Below are 5,423 nucleotides of genomic sequence, written 5' to 3' on the forward strand. Positions count from 1 at the left end.
CAGTACTGCGACCCCTGAAAGATGACAATCCTGGAAGTTATGTATCTCAAAGAAGTTGGAATATGGATTGTCAAGATGGCAAGTCTACTACAAAGTCTATTGCAAGTAAAACCAAACTATTCCATTATAAAGCTCTAGCAATCAGTATCACAAGTTTCCGCACCAGTGTGATAAGCAACTCACACTGAAAATGATTTGACGCAAACCACTAACAAATACACCACTAGACTTCAAGTACCCCTAGTTGCCACGACTTCATCACTTGCTACAAACTTGGTACAAAGATCCTTATCTTTGATACAGTGAGTAGATTATTAACTCTAAATAAGAATGCAGAAATTTCACAAGATTCACAAATAGACATTGTTGGTACCAAATCGGAAGGTGTACTTAAAGTCCACAAACTTTTGGAAGAAACGGCTAGTGATCCATGACTGAAGGCACCTTGGAAAATTATCATAGAAGGATGGTGTGACATGATATATATAAGAAACACCAGTCTCACACACACAGTTTTGGTTACAGAGAACTAGGTATTTCAAAAGTTATAATTAAATGCATCAAGCTCTTTGCGAGGAAATATCTCATCAGGAACATTTTGGCACAGGGCAATTCAGACTGTATTCCACAATATACTGTGTATTGGCCAGGGATCAACAATGACTTTGAGAACACAATGAGGATGTGCAATGATTTTCTCAGAGTCACCACTGACCTTTTAAAATTTCCAATTGTTGGGCAATAAGAGATCACTTCAAGTGTATCTCCAGCAGACACGAGTTCAATATCAGTGTATTTGATATGCCCAGAAGCTTATATCATCCTGAAGGATTGTCAAGGCATTACAGGAGGTCCCCAATTTATGAACCCCCATGCTTACAAACACAATCTTAGACTGACATACGAATATTATCTGTCCTTATGAACAGCTCCTTTATATTGTACTCTATGACATTCTGACTTCAAAATCAACTTCCAAACAGAATCAAGAATGGAACCCGTTCTCAACCCAGGGACTGCCTGTAAACATTACAGAGAATCTTAATATTGAAACTCGTAAACTGTTCAATTTTTTTTGTATATTATAAATAACGTATATGTACTCCCATTTCGAGTGTATATAATTTTATCCTGGAAATACAGGAGTAAGAATCTAATGGTGACTATGCAACAATTACCAATGGTAGGGGAAAACCAATCTGGTTCACTAATGTCCCTTAGGAAAGGATATCTGCCATCCTTGCCCTGTCTGGCCTGTGCGACTCCAGGGCCACAGCAATGTTGTTGAGTCTCAGCTGAAATCTGGGTATTTAGGGATGGGTAATAAATATTGCGAGGTCCACGTCTCATGAATGAATTTTTAAAAATTAACAGCTGACTATACTACTGAGACAAGCATCAGGATGACAAAACATGACCAACATCTATGCGGTATCTACCATGTTATTGCTTGGATTGCGTATATAAGATTCTATGGAACTGCGCAAAATAAGTTTGTCAGTTCAGCAAAACTATAAGAATTGCAAGTACATTAAACTTACATTGCTTAACAATCCAACATGACACTGATAATTCAGTGTTAAGAAACACAAAGGAATGTGATTACCAGTCCTTGAGGGAGAAAATCCCAACTTCACACTGAGGACTCTGTCCAATGTATTGGTTGACACCACACCATGGCCTAATAGTATTACAGTTAGACCGTTAATCCACATACTAAGGTTCAACTGAGAGACTCGGGTTTGAATCCGCATTGGCAGATCATGGAATATGAGTTTGACAAATAAAAAGATCTGGAATTGGTGGAAAAAACCATCTTGGCATCTTGATTTGTTTAGTTTGTTGTTAAATAAAAAAAATTAAGCCGACAGGTGTATTTTCTGCTCAACTGATAGCAAGGCAGGAGCTAGATCATGAACCTTTCTGTCCAGAGTAGAATTTGGAGAAGGCGGGAAGGTCACAAGTTTGGGACGTGCCTAATTAAATGTAATTCCCATTTCCATGCTCACAACCATCGGCAGCAGAAACTACACCTATTGGCTCAATTTTATTATTTAAAAACAAACTAAACAAATCAGGTTGCCAAGATTATAAAGGAAAACAAAATAGTGCCTTGAAGGCTATAAGCATTGACCATTCCTGCTGGCATCAGCTCTCAAATCAAAAAGCAATTACAGAAGATAAAAATGCTTTACTTCTCAGTCATCAAAAAAATTATCTCCAGGAAAGCAATGCAGCAAATGCCAACACAGACAATAATATAGGAAATTACATTGAATAATACGGCTGATTTTATGCAGATCTACTCAAGGCATGTCACGGATTCTAAAATTCTAAAAACAAAATTCATCAATATTTAGTCACAAAAATAGGATATATACAGCAAAAGAGTTTCTCCCACATTTCTACAAGACTATTAGTTTGCATTCATTCAAAGGAGGTAGGTGTCACCAGCCAGGCCAGCATTTATTGCTAATCCTTAATTGCCCAGAGGGCAGTTCAGAGTCAACCACATTGCTGTGGGTCTGGAATCACATGAAGACCAGACCAGGTAAGGATGGCAGTTTCCTTCCCTAAAAGGACATTAGTGAACCAGATGGGTCTTTCTGACAACTGACAATGTTTCACGGTCATCATTAGTCTATTGAATCCAGATTTTTGTTGAACTCAAATGCTACCATCTGTCAAACCAGGATGCCCAGAAAACTACCTGGCATCGCTGGATTAATAGTCAAGGAATAACACAAGGCCATCACCTCTGCATAATTATAATCAACAAACTATCACTGCGTCATATCAATGTATTTATGTAAATGGACATACATAAAAATGTACATGGTGCAAAGCTAAACACAGTCCAACAAAATCCACAAGATAAACAGCAAAATACTGAAGCATTGATATGTGTACAATATGACTGGATAATACAGATTTGATCAGTTTAGACCGTAATCCCAGAGAAAATTCACGCAAAGTTTCAGCAATTGATAAAGTTTCTTGTCATTATTCAATGTGAGGGTATAGGAAATCCTCTTTTACACCAAAGTCTAGAGCAAGTGGATTTTTTTTAAAATAACGAATGTGACAAATAACAAAGGGAAGAAATCTTCCTTCAACCCACCTCAGTTTTAGGGTCTGGTGTCAGAGACTGGTGTATTTTCAGACACAAGGTTGCATCAAGATGGATACAGCAGACCAGCACAATGATAATTCACCTGTGGAAATTAGGATAATACAGTTTTGTTTTAAAAAGAAAAGTTTTAGAAGTATGAAACTACTGTACAAAAGCAGAGGCACAAAATACAGTACTGAAGAATTGCAAATTTCAATATATGCAAAACCACAATTTGGTTTTATAACTTTAGGACTCATTATTGTATTGTACAGCAAGAAAGATGTTAGCATTTAGTTTTAAATTTTGTAATTATACAAGCCTCCACCACTTCCTCTGGCAACTCATTCCAAACACACACCATGCTCTGCGTGAAAAAGTTACCTCTTAGGTCCTTTTTCAATCATTCCCCTCTCATCTTAAATCTATGCCCTCCAGTTTTGGACTCTGCCACCCCAGGGAAAAGACCTTGTCTATTTACCCTATCCAAGCCCCTCATGATTTTATAAGCCTTTATGCTCCAGGGAAAATAGCCCCACTCTATTCAGCCTTTACCTAGTGCTCAAACCCTCCAACACTGGCAACGTCCTTTTAAATCTTTTTGAACCCTTTCAAGTTTCAGAACATCCTTCCTATAGCAGAAAGACCAGAACGGAACATAGTATTCCAAAAGTGGCCATAATCAATGTCCTGTACATCCACAACATGACCTCCAAACTCCTATTTTCAATGCACTGACTAATAAAGGCAAGCATACTTCTTTACCCTATCTACCTGAGACTCTACTTTCAAAGAACTATGAACCTGCACTCCAAAGGTCTCTTTGTTCAACAACACTCCCCAGAAACTTATCATTAAACATATAAACCTTGCCCTAATTTGCCTTTCCAAAACACAGCACCTCACATTTATTTCCTCAGCCCATTGGCCCATCTGATCAAGATCCTGTTGTATTCTGCAATAACATTCATTGTTATCCACTACACTTCCAATTTTGGTGTTATCTGTAAACTTACTGGCCGTACCTCCTACGTTCACATCCAAGTTATTTATATAAATGAAGAAAAGCAGTGTAGACCCAGAACTGAACCTTGTGGCACAATACTAGTCACAGGCCTCCAGTCAGAAAAACAACCCTCCACCACCAACCTCTGCCTTTTACCTTTGAGCCAGTTCTGTATCCAAATAACTAGTTCTCCTTCTACTTTGTATGATCTAACCTTGCTAATCAGTCTACATGAGGAACTTTGTCGATCACCTTACTGAAACCCATTGGCTTTCCTTGCACTTTTTCCTAAAGTGATAGTTATTGCATTTATTGTCTCTCCTCCTTTTGACCCTTGAACATTTAGTAATTTTGGAATGCTATTAGTACTATGAAGACTGATGCAAAGTATTTCTGAGAAGTTGGCCTAGATCATCTAACATCAGAATTAACAACTACTTCAGTACAACATAAAGCTACACTTTGAAAACCTTAATTATTAATATAAAGGCACACACGACTTCTTTGGTGTTATTTTCATCAGACACTGTCAGAACAGATCTCTGCACGTACATGGAAATCACGAACACAGGCCCTGAAGAAGGGTTCCGACCTGAAACGTTGACTTTCCTGCTCATCGGAAGCTGTCTGGCCTGCTGTGCTTTTCCAGCTCCACATTTTTCGACCCTATTGCTATCACAGTTGTCTACTTTACAGCAAGTAGAGCATTAAAATTTACTTCCAGTTCCAGGTGAGTTGTACTCAAGGTTCATTCAAAAGCTGTATAATCCGCTGGGTGTTTGCTCTGGTTGTTTAGGAGTTCTTCCGCCCCCCCCCGCGAGGGTTCTAATCTTTAAAAATAGTTTACTCCCCAGTAATTATATCACAGCCATCTCATCCAAATCCGACAAATTACACCGCACTTGAAACTTGTGTAAATATCGATGTCTTGATAGTACTTCACGGTATAGAAACACATCAAATACGGTGCCCGCACGTGAATAACTAAACTTATGAAATAAATAAATCCAGCATCATTCAGCAAACCTTAACGATCAATAATGTAGGTCTATTAAAGAACAACACATTGGCCGCCCAATAGTGTTAGCGAAGCGGAGCAATTTTGATGGTCACATTACAATGTGTTAATGACAGAAACTAATGAAATAGTTTTAATATTTAAATAAATACTCACCACCGCCGGTTACAACTTGAGACTCTCGAGCAGCAACATTACCACGTTACCCGGCTAACGCCGCGCTGCAGGAAGAGGGCTGCGTCGTCGCGTACGGCGGTCCCGGATGTTACGTCGCGGCGCAAAGGTCT

At 38.7% G+C, this 5,423-nt stretch overlaps 1 protein-coding gene across 1 annotated transcript in view; it reads right to left on the reverse strand.

Moving 5' to 3' along the window:
- Positions 1 to 5,390, reverse strand: part of gtf2e1 (general transcription factor IIE, polypeptide 1, alpha) — a 48,046-nt gene extending 42,656 nt beyond the window's left edge. The window contains exons 1-2 of the mRNA XM_048541248.2: positions 5,293 to 5,390; positions 3,122 to 3,215 (exon numbers count right to left, since the gene is read on the reverse strand). The gene's annotated coding sequence lies outside the window, so the exon portion shown is untranslated. The remainder of the gene's footprint in view (positions 1 to 3,121; positions 3,216 to 5,292) is intronic.
- Between the last annotated feature and the right edge of the window lie 33 nt (positions 5,391 to 5,423).

This window comes from Stegostoma tigrinum, chromosome 12 (genome assembly GCF_030684315.1).
Source record: "Stegostoma tigrinum isolate sSteTig4 chromosome 12, sSteTig4.hap1, whole genome shotgun sequence".
In the NCBI taxonomy this organism is placed as follows: domain Eukaryota; kingdom Metazoa; phylum Chordata; class Chondrichthyes; order Orectolobiformes; family Stegostomatidae; genus Stegostoma; species Stegostoma tigrinum.